General features: G+C 39.7%; 1 protein-coding gene across 3 annotated transcripts in view; it reads right to left on the reverse strand.

The window, feature by feature from the left end:
• Positions 1–19,698, reverse strand: part of TLCD4 (TLC domain containing 4) — a 102,086-nt gene that overhangs the window by 63,482 nt on the left and 18,906 nt on the right. Inside the window, exon 1 of one of the 3 annotated variants that reach the window (XM_029228753.1) lies at positions 56–341. The exons of the other annotated variants lie outside the window; for them this stretch is intronic. The gene's annotated coding sequence lies outside the window, so the exon portion shown is untranslated. Of the gene's footprint in view, positions 1–55; positions 342–19,698 lie in introns of those variants that run through there. 3 annotated transcript variants of the gene reach the window in all.

Consider the following 19,698-nt stretch of genomic DNA (forward strand, 5'->3'; position numbering starts at 1 on the left):
GCCACGGGGCAAAGCGAGCCCGCCCTCCTCCCGAGCCCTCTCCAAACGGCGTCACCTGTGCCGGGTCCCGGGGCGACTCGCGCGCGGGCAGCGGTGCGCCGGGCCGGGAGAGGGCGGCGAGTGGTTACAGTCGCCTGGTCATCCGGCCCGGCCCGAGGGCTGGCGCCGGCCAGAGCCGCCCCGCGAGATGCTCTTTGGGAGCCAGGGGAGCCAGGGGAGCCGCGGGCTCCGAGCCGCAGGGAGGAACAGCCGCGGAGGATACTGCTACCGCCGCGGCCGCCGCGCCCGCCTGGACTGCGGGCTCAGGTTACCGCAGAGCGGCTCCTTAAAGGGGCCGCGGCGCTCGGGCTCAGGCTCCCGCTCCGGCTCCAGGAGGCTCCGACCCCAGGCCCAAGTGGGCGGGGCCCGGGGCCCCGAGGCCGGCAGTAGGGCAGACCTTCGGGTGCTGGAACTTGGGTCCCGGAAAGGGCTCAAAACCGGGAACACCCGAGGCGGGCTGCGGTGGGATCCTGGAAGAGCACACCTCGCCAGGGACAGAGCATAAGGTTCCTCGGCTTTACAAAGCAAGTAACAAAACTAGCAAGTGGGACAATGGTCTGAGTCCGCTTCCGCAGCAGTCAGTACCTGGGCTAGCCACGTAACCAAAATTCTTTTCAGATTATGAATTTACATTTTTCCTTAGATGCCCAAATTCTGGTTAATGAAGCGCATGGTTTGATTATCAGAAAGGAGGTGAAAGGGCAATTGCTGATTTTTCCTGCTACGTCTCTCTTAGCCAAAGTCCCTCGCAGTTTTTGGTTTGGGGCTGCAGATGCGTTCCAAACTGGGGGTAGGGGGCGTGTGTGGAAGAGGCAAGTTCTTTTGGAGCAGCCTCCTCCGGAATACCTGAAAAACACCACCTACACGCGGAGCCCCTCTGCTGTCAGGGTGGGGAAGTAGGATTTGGAATTTTTTGGGTGCTGGCTGAGAATTCCAAGTTGCCCAGTGCATAAAGTTTGTCGTTAAATAGTAGCTCTTCTGACCTGTTAAATACGGCCTCAAAAACTTCCGGGTGTCCTGGATCAAAAAGATAGAATTGTTCTGAATAAAACAAAATAATGAAGAAATATATTTAGGCTGTTATAATTTGCAAAAAAAAAAAAATCACAAATACTTTTTTTAGAAAGAACCTCACTGAGGTTCAATTTCTTCATCTCTATAATGGGGATAATAATTCACAGACATCTCTGAAGTGTCTTGGCAAATGGACTTCAGACTGACTTAGAAAAGACAAAACCTATTCCAAGCTACAGTGACAGAAAACTGCCCTGTAGTCAAGCAGGGAGGAAGATCTTGCAGGCCCCCAAGTGCATGTTCCGCTTTTTCTCCCCAAGATTCTCAGAACATACCAGGGTACCAATACCCTTTGACAACAACCTGTCCCATCACAGTCGCTTCACAGTGTGCATAGTCCTTGACAACTTTGGTTTGCCCCATACCTGTCTATGCACTCACACAGGTATTTCATAACTATCCACGGACAGGATGGTTGTAGGTGCACATCAGTGGGATCAGCCCTGCAAGTACAGATTACACACATTATCTCAGGAATCTGCATCAAGACTACCTCTTCCAGGGGCTTCCCTGGTGGCAAGGTGGTTAGGAATCCACCTGCCAATGCAGGGGACACTGCATTTTTTTCCCATAATATATATGTCTTACTTTTGTCTGTATTTTGTCTGTATTTTTATTTTTAATGAAAGTAATACAGTTAAGTGAAAATTCAAGTGGTTCTTAAAGGCTTTTAACAAAAAATATCCAGGAGTCCCATCAGTCCCCTGACCAACTTCTCCCCCACCTAGCTTCACCCCAGTTCCCCACAACCCTGCTAGGTGTTCTTCATTTCCTAAATGATAAACTTATACCAATGTTTCTTGATTTTCAGGTTTAGACATTATTTATTGACTTCTTGTCATGGTATTTGAGTATTTAGCTCTTTTATACACACCACCACCCACTTTGCCCTCACCCTTCCTTCTGACATAGCCACATCCCAACTCTCGTTCAAGTCAGCAGTTAGGGTTGTACCATCCTGACAATACAAATATAGGGTGTTGCTGAATCAAGTAAGTTACCATGATAACACTTTTCTTGAAAATCTCCTGTTCTTTCTGGAGTTAAAAATTGCTTTATTTTTTTACTTAAAAAAAAATGTACCTAACCTGAATTTTATCCAGATGCTTCAATGTAACTATCAAATGCCCATCAATAATATCTTCTAGGGCTTCCCTGGTGGCGCAGTGGTTGGGAGTCCGCCTGCCAATGCAGGGGACACGGGTTCAAGCCCTGATCTGGGAAGATCCCACGTGCTGCGGAGCAGCTAAGCCCGTGCGCCACAACTGCTGAGCCTGTGCTTTAGAGCCTGTGTGCCACAGCCTCTGAAGCCCATGTGCCTGGAGCTCGTGCTCCGCAACAAGGGAAGCCATCGCAATGAGAAGCCCGTGCACTGCAACGAAGAGTAGCCCCCGCTCACCGCAACTAGGGAAACCCCGTGCACAGCAACAAAAGACCCAACACAGCTTAAATAAATAAATAAATAAATAAATTTATTTTAAAAATAATAATATCTTCTAATGCCCAAATACGTGATTTTTCATTTATTCTTTTACTTTGCTAAAGCACAGACCCCAGTAGCTTACTCAGAAGGGGTGCATAGAAGATAAATTTTTAGAGGGCTTGACTGTCTGAAAATGTCTTTATTCTTTTCTCATTCTTGATTGATAATTTGGATAAACTGAAGATCATTTTCCCTCAGCATTTTAAATGCATTGTTCCACTGTCTTTTACTTTCAGTGTTGCCACTGCAATGGCTAATACCTTTCTAGTTCCCATTCCTCTGTATCTGACCTATTTTTCCTTCTAGAATCGTCCCATTATCTCTAGTGGTCTAAAAGTTCACAGTGATGTACCTTAGAATGGTTCTTTTTTCATTGATTGTGCTGGATACTCAGGGGTTCTTTTGATCTTATCTGCAATTATTTTCTTTTATTATTTCTTTGCTAATTTCCTCCCTCCCATTTTCTTGTTCTCTCTTTGTGAGCTCTTGTTACTAGGATGTTGGGACTTCAATATTACTCTCTAGATTTATTGTCCTTTTATCTGATTGATCATCTCTGCATCTTTCTTTTCTACTGTCTAAGACAGAGATTCTAAAGTGGGGGGGGGAGGGGGACTTCCCTGGTGGCACAGTGGTTAAGAATCCGCCTGCCAATGCAGGGGACACGGGTTCGAGCCCTGGTCCAGGAAGATCCCACATGCTGCGGAGCAACTAAGCCCGTGCACCGCAACTACTGAGTCTGTGCTCTAGAGCCCGCATGCCACAACTACGGAAGCCTGTGTGCCTAGAGCCTGTGTTCCACAGCAAGAGAAGCCGCTGCAACGAGAAGCCCGCGCACGGCAACGAAGAGTAGCCCCCACTCACTGCAACTAGAGAAAACCTGCCCGCAGCAGCAGAGACCCAACACAGCCAATAAATAAATAATAAAAAAAAAAAAAATGGGGGGGAGGGAGAGTTGATTCTCCCCACCCCAGCCATTTGGCAATGTCTAGTGATATTTTTGGTGGTCACCACAGGAAAAAGGGGCATGCACTGGCATCTCGTGAGTAAAGGCCAGGGAGGCTGCTAAGCGTGTAACAATGCACAGGACAGCCTCCCACGACAAAGAATTTCCAGCCCCAAATGTCAGTCATGCCAAGGCTGAGAAATTCTGGACCAGGAGAATTACTTAACTTTCTCTTCCAACCTTCTAAAGTTTCTATTTCAGACATATTTTTCTTTCCCATTCTATGATTAGCTCTTTTGTTATGGGAACTCTCCATCAAAAAATAAACTGCTTTCTCCAGAAAAGAAATTTCATACTTCACAGAAAGATTGTGTTGGTAGTGGTACAGTCAGGGTGGAGTGCATGAGTGCAGGCTGGCTGTATGAGGTGGGGAGGAGAACCAGTGGTCCAAGAGCTTTGTAAACAACTTTGGTCAATCCCCCTTCTTCAGGTTTATTCCACAACCTGCCTTCCACCATACAGTGCACCTCCAAATGCTGTCTCCTCCAAGCACTTAGGTTAGCCCCTCTCCCAATTTGCCAAGTCAATTACAGTCGGCCTTTCATTCCTGTGGATGTGGAACCCGGTCATAAGGAGGGCAGACTGTACTTCACCATTTTATGTAAGGAACTTGAGTATCCATGGATTGTGATATCCAAAGGAGGACCTGGAACCAATCCCCCAAAGATACCGAGGTATAACTGCATCTCTACTCCATCCAACTTCTGGCTTCCAAAATTTACTGAGATCTCCCATCTGCTGTGTACTTTTCTCCAGTCCTCTTCTTTCTTGTGGCTTATATCTTGTAAACCCCTTTGTACACTATCATTTTAGTGCTACTCTGCAAAGAATAAGTGATTAAAAAAAATTAAGTAACAGAAAGGGACCCAAAACAGAGGAAGGGGAAGAACATAATTTTTCTTAAATTTCTAACTTATTTTTTTAATTGTGCCAAAATATTTTCATAAATCAAAAAAATTTTTTACAAATTAAATAGATGTTAACAATTACTAGTTTACGTATATGTTTATAACTTTTAGATCAGTTTGTTGAATATCCTTCCAGACACTTTTCCATGCATACTTGCATATACTTTAGGATTTTTAAAATAACAAAATGAATTAAAACAGTACATATTATTGTGTAATTGCTCAGACTATTCCATTCAATGGGTGCACCATAATGTATTTAACCAATCTCTTACTGTTGGACATTTATAGACCTTACTGTTGGACCAAATTTTCAGTTTTCCCAATACAGTAAAGTAGTAATGTCTGACTAGAAATTAATCCTAAGATTCAAAGCCAGTTTCAAGGTTAACGGGGAAACACTGGAGGATTCCTGCTCAGATCAAGAGGAAGAAAAACAAAAAAAGAGGAAGACAAGGGGGATGGCCACTCTCCCACTGCTAATACAGTGGTACTGGAAGTATCAGTCAAGGGTACTAGTGAAAGAGAAAAAGTAAAGACAATAACCATTGGGAAAAAAAGATTATAAAGTCGTTAATATTTGTAGATTATGATTACATACTTGGAAAATCCAAGAAAATCAACTGAAAATATATATAAACAATAGAAAATTAAGTATGGGAGCAGGATATAAAATTAATTTGTGGAAATCTGATATATATAGATATATATGTATACATATAACTGTGTACATGTGTGTATATATACCTATAAAAATACACATATATATTTGTATACACACACACACACACACACACACACACAATACCCCCTTACAAAATAAAAGAAAGAAAAGCTTCCACTTACAACTGCAGCAAAAAAATATAAAGTGCCTAGGAATAAATTTAACAATACGAATAACAATATAAATATGAAAAACTTATATGAGAAAACCTTTAAAACACTCCTACAGGACCCAAAGTAGACTCGAACAATGAAAAGATAGACCACGTTGTTAAATAGGAAAAGTCAATGTATGTCAATTCTCCCTAAATTTTAATTTTAAAATTTATTGCAATGTCAATGAAAATACTATTTTCTGGAATAGGACAAGCTGATTCTAAAGTTCATATGGAAAAATAAACAAGCAAGAATCACAGAAAAACTCTTTTGAAAAGGAAGAATAGCTTCCTATGTATTAAAAAATACTACAGAACCTCAATAATGAAATACTTTTGGATAAGCCATAGGAATAGAGAGACTAATGGAATTGAATAAAAAGTCCAGAAATAGACCCAAATTAGGGGCATCTCAAACTACTGGTATAAAATGGACTTTTTAATAAATGGATAACATCTGGAAAAAGTTAATTTAAATCTATATCTCATATTGTATACTAGGATAAATTCCAAATGGGTCAAATATTTAAATATATACTGTGAACACACACAAATGTACTCTAAGAAAATATAGGTGAATTCTTTTCTTACCTTGGAATGGGAAGGCCTTTCTAACTGTGACTCAAAATCTAGAAGCCATAAAATATTAATAAATGTAACTAATTAAAAATCAAAAACTACTACAAGGCAAAAACTAATAACAATAACATAAGCAAAGTTGAAACACAAATTACAAACTAGGGGAAAAAAATCTGGTACTCAAATCACAGATAAAGGGCTAACCTCCTTAATGTATAAGAAGCTTCTAGAAATCAAGAAGAAAAGATTCTGCCACTCAAAAAGAAGAAAGAAAAGAGGACCTTAACAGAAAAGTGACAGAAAAAGAAACATAAAAATGACCCTTACACATTAAGATAAGCAAATTAAAACTAACCAAACACATCTCATACACAGATTGTTATTTTACTTTCTCACTATTCTCTGACTTTGGAGCATTCACTTCCCACTACATTCTCTTTAGATTGGAATCTACCCATTATCATTTTGAGAAAAAATGGGAAATTTATGAAGCTATGTCTTTCTTTAAGTTCTATAGCACATTTTGTTAACAGGGCAGATAGACCTTAACTGGATAACATTAGAGTGTTACTGTTTATCAACATATAAAAATACATGCTTGCTGTTTTGAAATATGAAGAACCCATATATCATTATGATAAAAATCAGAACAAGTATGTTCCCTATCTTCATCCTATTAACAAATTTAAAAAAATAAAGTTGATAGTTAAATTATTCATAACTAGAGTTAAATACAATTTTAAAATTTAGAAATATTCCTTAGTATAAACATCTCCTACCCTAGCCCCATCCTCTGCCAAATATATTCAGTTCCAAAAGAATCAAATTTTTGTAATGATATAATTCAACTACTTCACTAGTCATGTGTTCATATGCACTGGTCATATGAACTATCTTAAAAGTAACTAAAAAGAAAAAATTTCTTAGCAATTTCTGTGACAGTATTGTTTTAATATACAAACATATTAACTCCCTTATATGTCCCAATCAAACTGATCTCCTAATGTCATCATGACTATCATTCATGTGATAGTATTACTGTAATCAACCCAAGATTTAAATCCTGTTCATCACTAACTGAAGTTCCTGTTTTAGGCACTCTGTATGAGAAGTTAGAAGCATCAAGAATGAGAGTTATGGGGGATTGGTTCAAGACGGTGGAGTAGAAGGACGTGCTATCACTCCCTCTTGCAAGAGCACTGGAATCACAACTAACTGCTAAACAATCATCGACAGGAGGACACTGGAACTCACCAAAAAAGACACCTACATCCAAAGACAAAGGAGAAGCCAAAATGAGATGGTAGGAGGGGCGCAATCACAATAAAATCAAATCCCATAACTGCTGGGTGGGTGACTCACAAACTGGAGAACACTTATACAACAGAAGTCCACCACTGGAGTGAAGGTTCTGAGCCCCACGTCAGGCTTCCCAACCTGGGGGTCTGGCAATGGGAGGAGGAATTCTTAGATAATCAGACTTTGAAAGCTAGCAGGATTTGATTGCAGGACTTCAACAGGACTGCGGAAAAAAGAAACTCCACTCTTGGAGGGCACACATAAAGTGATGTGCACATCCGGACCCAGGCGAAGGAGTGGTGACCCCATAGGAGACTGAACCAGACCTACCTGCTAGTGTTGGAGGGTCTACTGCAGAAGCAGGGGGTGGCTGTGTCTCACCGTGAGGACAAGGATCTCATTCAGATTCGATGGAGAAGTCAAAAGCTTTACAGACAGGCAAAAGCTAAGAGAATTCAGCACCACCAAAACAGCTCTACAACAAATGCTAAAGGAACTTCTCTAAGTGAGAAACACAAGAGAAGAAAAGGACCTACAAAAACAAACCCAAAACAATTAAGAAAATGGTAATAAGAACATACATATCGATAATTACCTTAAACGGGAATGGATTAAATGCTCCAACCAAAAGACACAGGCTCACTGTATGGATACAAAAACAAGACCCATACATATGCTGTTTAAAAAAGATCCACTTTAGACCTAGGGACACATACAGACTGAAAGTGAGGGGATGGAAAAAGATATTCCATGCAAATGGAAATCAAAAGAAAGCTGGAGTAGCAATACTCATATCAGATAAAATAGACTTTAAAATAAATAATGTTACAAGACACAAGTAAGGACACTACATAATGATCAAGGGATCAATCCAAGAAGAAGGTATAACAATTATAAATATATATGCACTCAACGTAGGAGCACCTCAATACATAAGGCAACCGCTAACAGCTATAAAATAGGAAATTGACAGTGACACAATAATAGTGGAGGACTTTAAAACACCTCACTTACGCCAATGGACAGATCATCCAAACATAAAATTAATAAGGAAACAGAAGCTTTAAATGACAAAATAGACCAGATAGATTTAATTGATATTTATAGAACATTCCATCCAAAAACAGCAGATTACACTTTCTTCTCAAGTACACACAAAACATTCTCCAGGACAGATCACATCTTGGGTCACAAATCAAGCCTCAGTAAATTTAAGAAAATTGAAATCATATCAAGCATCTTTTCTGACCACAATGTTATGAGATTAGAAATCAAATACAGGGGAAAAAACGTAAAAAACACAAACACATGGAGGCTAAACAATACATTACTAAATAACCAAGAGATCACTGAAGAAATCAAAGAGAAAATCAAAAAATACCTAGAGAAAAATTACAATTGAAACTCAATGATCCAAAACCTATGGGATGCAGCAAAAGCAGTTCTAAGAGGGAAGTTTACAGCAATACAACCCTACCTCAAGAAACAACAAACATCTCAAATAAACAACCTAACCTTACACCTAAAGAACTAGAGAAAGAAGAACAAACAAAACCCGAAGTTAGTAGAAGGAAAGAAATCATAACGATCAGAGCATAACTAAATGAAATAGAAACCGAGAAGACAATGGCAAAGATCAATAAAACTAAAAGTTGGTTCTCTGAGAAGATAAACAAAATTGATAAACCATTAGCCAGACTCATCAAGAAAAACAGGGAGAGGACTCAAATCAATAAAATTAGAAATGAAAAAGAAGTTACAACACTGCAGAAATACAAAGCATCCTAAGAGACTACGACAAGCAACTCTATGCCAATAAAATGGACAACCTGGAAGAAATGGACAAATTCTTAGAAAGGTATAACCTTCCAAGAGTGAACCAGGAAGAAATAGAAAATATGAACAGATCAATCACAAGTAATGAAATTGAAACTGTGATTGATTAAAAATCTTCCAACAAACAAAAGCCCAGGACCAGATGGCTTCACAGGTGAATTCTATCAAACATTTAGAGAAGAGCTGTCACCCATCCTTCTCAAACTCCTCCAAAAAATTGCAGAGGAAGGAACACTCCCAAACTCATTCTATGAGGCCATGATCACCCTGATACCAAAACCAGACAAAGATACTACAAAAAAAGAAGATTGCAGACCAATATCACTGATGAATATAAATGCAAAAATCCTCAACATAATACTAGCAAACTGAATCCAACAACACATTAAAAGATTCATACACCATGAACAAGTGGGATTTACCCCTGGGTTGCAAGGATTCTTCAATATACTCAAATCAATCAATGTGACACACCGTGTTAACAAATTGAAGAAGAAAAACCATATGATCATCTCAATAGATGCAGAAAAAGTTTTTGAAAGAATTCAACACCCATTTATGATAAAAGCTCTCCAGAAAGTGGGCATAGAGGGAACCTACCTCAACATAATAAAGGCCATATACAACAAACCCACAGCAAACATCATTCTCAATGGTGAAAACCTGAAAGCATTTCCTCTAAGATCAGGAACAAGACAAGGATGTCCACTCTCACCACTATTATTCAACATGGTTTTGGAAGTCCTAGTCATGGCAATCAGAGAAAAAAAGGAAATAAAAGGAATCCAAATTGGAAAAGAAGAAGTAAAACTGTCACTGTTTACAGATGACATGATACTATACATAGAGAATCCTGAAGATGCCACCAGAAAACTACTAGAGTGAATCAATGAATTTGGCAAAGTTGCAGAATACAAAATTAATGCACAGAAATCTCTTGCATTCTTATACACAAATGATGAAAAATCTGAAAGAGAAATTAAGGAAACACTCCCATTTACCATTGCAACAAAAAGAATAAAATACCTAGGAATAAACCTACCTAGGGAGACGAAAGACCTGTATGCAGAAAATTATAAGACACTGATGAAAGAAATTGAAGATGATACAAACAGATGTACAGTTATACCATATTCTTGGATTGGAAGAATCAACATTGTGAAAATGACTCTACTACCCAAAGCAATCTACAGATTCAATGCAATCCCTATCAAATTACCAATGGCATTTTCTACAGAACTAGAACAAAAAATCTTAAAATTTGTATGGAGACACAAAAGAACCCGAATATCCAAAGCAGTTTTAAGGGAAAAAAATGGAGCTGGAGGAATCAGACTCCTGACTTCAGACTATACTACAAAGCGACAGGAATCAAGACAATATGGTACTGGCACAAAACAGAAACATAGATCAATGGAACAGGATAGAAAGCCCAGAGATAAACCCACACACCTGTGGTCAACTAATCTGTGACAAAGGACGCAAGGATATACAGTGGAGAAAATACAGTCTCTTCAATAAGTGGTGCTGGAAAAACTGGACAGCTACCTGTAAAAGAATGAAATTAGAACACTCCCTAACACCTTACACAAAAATAAACTCAAAATGGATTTGAGACCTAAATGTAAGACCAGACACTATAAAACTCTTATAGGAAAACATGGGAAGAACACTCTTTGACATAAATCACAGCAAGATCTTTTTTGATCTACCCCCTGAGTAATGGAAATAAAAACAAAAATAAACAAATGGGACCTAATGAAACTTAAAACCTTTTGCAAAGCAAAGGAAAGTACAAACAAGATGAAAAGACAACCCTCAGAATGGGAGAAAATATTTGCAAATGAATCAATGGAAAGAGGATTAATCTCCAAAATATGTAAACAGCTCATGCAGCTCAATATGAAAAAAACAAACAACCCAATCCAAAAATGGGCAGAAGACCTAAATAGACATTTCTCCCAAGAAGACATACAGAAGGCCAAGAGGCACATGAAAACTGCTCAACGTCACTAATTATTAGAGAAATGCAAATCAAAACTGCAATGAGATATCACCTCACACCAGTTAGAATGGGCATCATCGGAAAATCTACAAACAACAAATACTGGAGAGGGTGTGGAGAAAAGGGAACCCTCTTGCACTGTTGGTGGGAATGTAAATTGATACAGCCACTACGGAGAACAGTATGGAAGTTCCTTAAAAAACTAAAAATAGGGGCTTCCCTGGTGGCACAGTAGTTGGGAGTCTGTCTGCCTGCTGATGCAGGGGACGTGGGTTCGTGCCCCAGTCTGGGAAGATCCCACATGCCGCAGAGCGGCTGGGCCTGTGAGCCCTGGCCGCTGAGCCTGTGCGTCTGGAGCCTGTGCTCCGCAACAGGAGAGGCCACAACAGTGAGAGGCCCACGTAGCACACAAAAAAAAACAACTAAAAATAGAATTACCATATGACCCAGCAATCCCGCTACTGGGCATATACCCCGAGAAAACCATAATTCAAAAAGACACATGCACCCCAATGTTCACTGCAGCACTGTTTACAATAGCCAGGTCATGGAAGCAACCTAAATGTCCATCAACAGACAAATGGATAAAGAAGTTGTGGTACATATATACAATGGAATATTACTCAGCCATAAAAAGGAACGAAATTGGGTCATTTGTAGAGTTGTAGATGGATATAGAGACTGTGACACAGAGTGAAATAAGTCAGAAAGAGAAAAACAAATATTGTATATTAACGCATATATGTGGAACCTAGAAAAATTGTACAGATGAACTGGTTTGCAGGGCAGAAATTGAGACACAGATGTACAGAAGAAACGAATGGACACCAAGGGGGGAAAGTGGCAGGGAGGGTGTTGTGTGACGAATTCGGAGATTGGGATTGACATATATACACTAATATGTATAAAATGGATAACTAATAAGGATCTGCTGTATTAAAAAATAAAATAAAATTTAAAAAAAACAGTAAAAAAAGAAGAATGAGAGTTATAATTATTGTTTATATAGAAAATGCACATGCTACATTCAGATCTCCCACTTAATCATGAGGCCTACGTTCTTTGCATTTTAGTACAAACAAAACATTTTTGCCCTCTAGCAAGTAACAATTTAAAAAAATTATCCATTTCCATCTCTTTTCGAAATACTTGTTATACTTTGCAATATACTAAGAAGCCAATCTAGTTTTAATAAAAAAGAAATCATCCTTTGTAAATTTATTTTCCAATAGGAAACGTGTAGTTCTAGTCACAGATTTTTATTTCATTTTATTTATTTTTAAATTAATTAATAATTTATTATTCTTGGCTGCATCGGGTCTTCGTTGCTGTGCATGGGCTTTCTCTAGTTGCGGCGAGTGGGGGCTACTCTTCGTTGTGGTGCACGGGCTTCTCACTGTGGCTTCTCTTGTTGCAGAGCACAGACTCTAGGCATGCAGGCTTCAGTAGTTGCAGCACACAGGCTCAGCAGTTGTGGCTCGCGGCTCTAGAGCTCAGGCTCAGTAGTTGTGGTGCATGGGCTTAGTTGCTCCATGGCATGTGGGATCTTCCCGGACCAGGGCTTGAACCCGTGTCCCCTGCATTGGCAGGTGGATTCTTAACCACTGTGCCACCAGGGAAGTCCCTAGTCACAGATTTTTAAATTCTCCTTGGCAGAAAATACAAGGTCAAAAATAATTATTGAAAGACTGTTACAATTAAGTGTCTTCAAACTTTGTCAAATATATTCTGTAATAAAATGTGGAGTATCCCAAAATGCTAACATAATATTTAATAGGCAAAAAGTAGGTAGGAATGAATTTGGGGGTAAAGAAAATTTTAACTATTAATTCTATTTATATGTGGCGTATTAGGAACTATAATATCAATAATCAGAAGACCATCAGGATAAGGAAATTTAATTTAATCTATGAATTCTTCCTCCAGTCAAATACAAATCAAGCATTTCACAAAAATAATATATATACCAAGTCAAAATGAAATGTCAATATTTTTAGAATAGAAATTATTTCTTTTGATGTAGATATGAAATTCACTATTTCTCTAAACATGTAGAGATAGAAGGTGAGGTCTTCAGAATCTGGATGTTTGGTGATAACCAATTGGCAGAGAGAATATTATCTGCAGTGGTTGTCTGTCTCTCTGCATGGCTAACATGATCCACCAGCAACTGGAAGTCACCTTTGACTCCTTTCTCACTCCACAGAAGCTTTAGGATGTGCATTAGAGCAACTGCCTGCAAACTAGTCTCCTTTGTTCCAGTCTTGTTCCCACATCTTCTAATCTACCTCAATTGCTGCCATCAATAAGAAAACAATGAATATTTTCTGAAATTAGAAATAAATGAAATCACATACTCACCCAAAGTCCAGCTGACTTCTGGACAAGTACCTAATTATCAAAGCCCACCACCAATAGAAGAGGCAACATTATGGTACATCAGAGTCCAAAGCACAACTGAGAGTCTCACAATTGTGTTCTGGGAGTTTGATCACTGAAAACACATGGATTTTAAGTTGGTTGAAGACAAAGTTTCTGTCTTCTCCATCTTTGCACCTTACACTGCACCTTGCAATGTGGGTGCTCTCTATGTGTTCTCCCCATACCCATTTTCCCCACTTTTCTTAGCTAGCAAAGGGACTCAGTTAAGAGTTGGAAGTTCTGGGACTTCCCAGGTGGTCCAGTGGTAAAGAATCCACCTTCCAAAGCAGGGGACACAGATTCAATCCCTGGTCGGGGAACTAAGACCACACATGCCTCGGGGCAACTAAGCCCACGAGCCACAACTACTGAGCTCGCACGCCTCAACAAGAGACCCCGCGTGCCGCAAACTACAGAGCCCACGTGCCCTGGAGCTTGCGCGCCACAACTAGAGAGAAGGCCTCTCACGGCAGCAAAGAGCCTGCACACCGCGTTGATAGATCCTGTGTGCCACAAAGGAGACCCGATGCAGCCAAAAAAAATAATAATAATAAATAAAATAAATAAATATTTTTTTAAAAAAGACTTGGAAGTTCTATGGCTAGGGGAGAGTCTAAACTCACAGTCTACATTCTAGAGTGGAAAAGGGCAAAAGAACAACATGTTTTCCCTCATTTTTTATCCTGAGCAATTACCTAAAGTTAATAAAAGGGAATCAAGTGATTTAAAGAAATACTTTGCCTTTCCTTTTAGAGCTCCTACAGAGAAACTGCCCTTTGGTTTGTACAGGAAGCGCTGTACCAGACGACATTTTACAAACTATCAGGATCTGGCTTTTAACACAGTTTTATGCACACAATATTCTACTAGTACAGAAAGGGAAAGTAGGCCCTCTAATATATCATAAGTGAAAGGAACTCAATTTCAATTCACTTTGTCTTAATCCAAATTATTAGATCTTTCAACAAAGAATGCACATTGTAAGGGCATCACGGGAAACTTTTTAAATTGCATAAATTTTGATTGCAAGCCAGACAAGAAATTCTTAGAAAAAAGTAACTATCACTAACAGCTAAAAACACCAACTGTCTAGATTCAGCATTTATTATACTGATTTGGAAGGGAGAGTGGACAAACAAACAAATAGAGCTAAAGTTCAAAACCATGTGTCTCAATATTTAGATGTGTTTTTTGGTAGATCTGCCCTTATTTGGTTTGTAACGACCATTACATCAGTAAAAACCAATCATTCTTTGAATTTGGAAATCAACATAAAAATACAAAAAGTCAACTCACTGACACCCCTATTGTGCTTCATCACCCTGGACCCAGAGTTCAGCCCTCTCTCTAGTTTTCATAGAAAATTATCTCCAAGAATTTCAAGATTTACCCCAACTTTACATACGATTAAGGAGATTCCTGAGAAGTTGAATGGTCGGCTATCAACTCTGTGTTCCTCTCTCTCTTTTTCCCTACATGACGATTGAATGGGCATCTTCTGTCTCTCAAACTCCTTGGAGTTTCACTGCTTACCTAAAGTAGTTCTTCCAAACAAATACAGCACTAATCCTAAAATAAGTCCTGTGAAAAACTTTCTTCAACTTGATTCACCTCCCTCGCTTTCATTTCTCAGTACACTCTTACACTCTCCTAGCCCCTTGACATTTTCATCTCCAAGTTTTGACAAATTCTTGAGTACCCTGATAACATATGGGCTTTTCTGCTTTAATTCTGAGCTCTAACTTTTGCAATTAACCTTTGCTCAGTTCACTTCCACCCACTCCAGGTAACAGTCTCATCCAATTTTGGACCTGATTTCAGCTTTGTCTCCACTCTGTTCTTCCTATTTCCACAATCCACCAAGGTACATCTGATATCAACTCCACTTACACAATAGCTATCTAAAGCTCTCTTTCTTGAGCTCCAGACTGACATTCCCAATATCCTACTACATGTTCTCAGGTTCTTCAAATGCAATAAAATGTAACTCATTATCCCCCCACTCCTCCCCATACTCTTCTTTCTCACTTTTCTCAGTTTAAGGAGTCATTGTGCACCTAATCACCCAACCCAGAAACCTCAATTTTCCTAGACTCCTCCCTCTTACTTAGCCCTCTGTATCCAAGTAGACACCAAATTCTGTCAATTCTACTCCCTAAAGATCTTTCATATATTTATGTCCTCTACCCTTCCTCTTTCGCTCACCCAGTTTAGGCCCACATGCCTTCTTTAACCTCTGATGTCTCTCTGGTGTCTTCCCTCTTTGAGCCTTTACACAGAAAGTTCCAGGATAATAATTTCCTTCCCAGTGCCTAGCACCACAGGTTTCACACATGACAGACCATCAATAAGCATTCATTAATTACAGAAGAGACTTCAAATCCTCGTTATCTCACATCTTTCCTTTCCTCGCCATTCATTGATTGCCTCTGTCTCTACATCCAACCTCGTGCTTCTTCAGGATTCTTCTAACTTGCTGTTGATTTTCTTCTTACCCTTTTGCCTCCAATCAAAGCTTTCTATTACTCTTTATTGCCTATCAAGTAAATGCATGGCACCAAGATCCTCCATTCTAGCTCAGACCTGCCTTTCCAGTCTTATTGTTCATACCCTCCCTCTCATATTCTTTACTCAATTTAGCCAAATTCAACCACTAGTCATTCTCCCCCAAAATGCTGTGCATTTTCCTGCCTCCTTGCCTTTGCTCATGCTGCTTCCAAAACACAGGATGTCTTGCCTTCATATCTTTCTGGCAAAAGCTTTCCTAGTTTTAAGGTCCAGATCAAATGCCACTTTCTTCATAAAACTTACTGTTTCTTCCAGACAAAATTTCTCTCTTCCTCTTCTCTCCTTCTTTGAAACTAGTTTGTTACTTGCTTTGTACAAGTATTTTATTTCTCCTACTAAAGAAGTAGTATCATACAGTTTTTCAAAGCAGTGCTTTTCAGACCACCAGCAGCAGAATAACAGGAGTCTTGTTAAAAACAAAAATAAGGGCTTCCCTGGTGGCGCAGTGGTTGAGAGTCCGCCTGCCGATGCGGGGGACGCGGGTTCGTGCCACAGTCCGAGAAGATCCCACATGCCGCGGAGTGGCTGGGCCCGTGAGACATGGCCGCTGAGCCTGCGCGTCCGGAGCCTGTGCTCCGCAACGGGAGAGGCCACAACAGTGAGAGGCCCGCGTACAGCAAAAACAAAAACAAAACAAAAACGCTACTGAATCGGACTCTTTTGAGGTAGAACTCAGAACTCTGCAATTTGAAAACAGGCTCCCCAGTAAAAGGCACAGAGAAGTTGGAGGCCTGTGAGGTACAGAAACGGGCCTTGAAGTCAGTCCAACTGAGAGCTGCATTCCAGTTGTATCTCTATTAAAAGATAATTTTCAGAAAAAGCAAAAATTGTGACTCTGATACAGATAGAAAAGAAAAAAAAAGTTAAAGATGTTATTTAACTCGTTCAGTGAGGGAAACAGGGAGATGTTATAACCTGTTCAAAAGAGAATCTGAAAAAAGACATTTATACAGAGTTGTAAAATGATGCAAAGGTGATAAACGGCTACAATCAGATAATCCAGAAGGATGTGCAATAGTTCAAAGACAATGAAAGGCAAGAGTGAGATGACCTGGAAGGTATCTTGTAGGCAATGCCAAGTTTTCTACTAAAACATGACATTTTTTCTATGCCTCTTACTGGCTGTACAATTTTGAGTATGTTAACTTCTCTGATCCTCAGTCACTTTATCTGTAAAATGGTAATAAGATTTCATAGTTTTTGAAAAGTTTAAATGGGGACAATAATTACCTGACAGAGCTATTGTGAAAATTAAATGAGCTAATGAGTTCCAAGATCTTAGGACAGTGATGCACACGTGATACTCGATAAACATTACACAGCGGTAGTAGTACTACTGGTACTATTACTACCAACTAGAAGTTCCTTGAGACTCATTTTTGTTTATTAGTGAATGTAGTCATTCAATCAATCAACCAATGTGTATAAAATACCTATTTATGCTATGTTTGGGTGGATTATAAAATGGTCTCCGCCCACAAGGAGTCCAGGCCAGCATGAGAGGAGATGAGAAGTTAAACAAATAGTTACACAGGATACAAAAAGTAAAAATAGAGGTATGTGAGCACAATTAACAAAATGGCTAACCGTGTGTGGAATGTACAGAATGCTTCCAGAAAAGCGTTATAAAGGTGAATTTGAGCTGAATTTTGAAGGGTGACCAGGAAGTCGCTAAGGAAGCACAGTGTGCTAACAATTATTGTGCTAGATCATTATGTATGTTAATCTCATTTAATTCGCACAAGAGCCGTATAATAAGAGCGCACACAATTTGAGTACTTACTTTGTGTCAGTCCCTTTTTTAAATAACCTTCATTATCCTATTTTATGAAGAAAAAAACCTGAGGCTTAGAGAAATCAAGCAACTTTCCCAAGATGATGCAGCCGGTGAGTGGCAAAGCCACAATTCATCCCAGATAACCTATTTCCAAAATGTAGGAAATATCATCTCCATTTACTAATAAGAGAATCAAAACCCAGAGAGATTATGAGAACTTCCAGGAAAAACTGATTGGCAAGTGGGCTCCTGGGTATTTTTTGTTTGTTTGTTTGTTTTAATATATATATTTTTACAATTCACATTCTTTTTTTAAAAATAAATTTATTTTATTTTTTTAAATTTAGTTTTGGCTGTGTTGGGTCTTCGTTGCGTTGTGAGGGCTTCTCATTGTGGTGGCTTCTCTTGTTTTGGAGCATGGGCTCTAGGCTCATGGGCTTCAGTGGTTGTGGCACGCGGGCTTCAATAGTTGTGGCTCGTGGGCTCTAGAGCGCAGGCTCAGTAGTTGTGGCTCACGGGCTTAGTTGCTCTGCGGCATGTGGGATCTTCCCGGACCAGGGATCGAACCTGTGTCCCCTGCACTGGCAGGCGGATTCTTAACCACTGCACCACCAGGTAAGTCCCCTGGGTTCCTCGTTTTAAAGCCCAGGCAAGTTGGGGAGGAAGAGCACTCCAGAAAGAAAGCGAACGTGCAAAACCTTGGAAGCATGGAGGAGCGTGGCGTGTCCCCAGGAACCAAAAATGTTTGAAACTCAATATGCATATATAGAAACAGCAATACGAGATGAAGCCCCTAAAGATCACTTCAGGGATTGTGAAAAATAAATTATGCCACACTAAATATTGCAGACTCTGCTCAGGAGCAAATGAGGAAACAATGGATGACTTTGAGCAAGGGAATAAAGCAAACAAAGGTTTAGATTGGAGGCAGGGCAACGAGTTATGAAGTAGCAAAGGCTAGTATTATTGAGATCAAGAGTTTTGAAGCCAGTCACCATGCCACTTATCACGACCTAAGGAAAGAGAACCTCTTTGAGCCAGAGTCTCCTCATCTGTAAAATGAATATAATACAGTCATTATGAGGTGTAAATGAAAGAACATAGGTAAACACCTGACTGTACTTTAGATCTAGTAGGCATTCAATAAATGATGGTGCTTGTATTAACAGTTGTTTATTGCCATTTTGTTGTGAGACAGATATCTTGAGACCTAGTTTAGGTCTTTTTGAAGGAAGAACATGTTAAATACACTTAGTGGTGTGCTTTTATCTGGGTCGTTTAGAAATAAAATCAATACTGCTTGATTTTTTCAGACATAGTAAACAGCCAAGTCCCAGGAGCACAAAGAGAACCAGATTTCAGGAACGGCATGAGGTTGAGGGTTCAGTTTATCAAACATTACTTGTGTCCAACACTATATTAAGTGTTGCATACATAAAAATAGTTAAAACACAGTCTCCCTTCACAAGGAGTCAAGCTGTACAGTCTGTATCTACAATACAGTTCTTTGGGCTGATTTCCTTTATTCTAGATCCCTGGCCTCCTCTTTTACTTACAACCTCTCACTCGCCCCTTGGGTCTGATATTTACACTACTCTTTGGAAGTGATCTTGGTTTCCCTACTTCATTACTCTCCTCCCCCAAATTTGTACTCCTTCCTTTCCTGGATGAGTAAGATTACACTTCATCTGATCGAAACCTATCCTCAGAACCCTACCCTGGTTCCAAGGAACCTTGCTACTGTAGTGAAGTTAAACCAATTCTCTCAACAGCTGGCACCAGAATTCTTCTCAGAGGGAAATGCTTTGATGAGTTGTTATGAGTA

This window comes from Monodon monoceros, unplaced genomic scaffold, assembly GCF_005190385.1.
Source record: "Monodon monoceros isolate NGI ecotype Baffin Bay Population unplaced genomic scaffold, NGI_Narwhal_1 Super_Scaffold_18, whole genome shotgun sequence".
NCBI lineage: Eukaryota > Metazoa > Chordata > Mammalia > Artiodactyla > Monodontidae > Monodon > Monodon monoceros.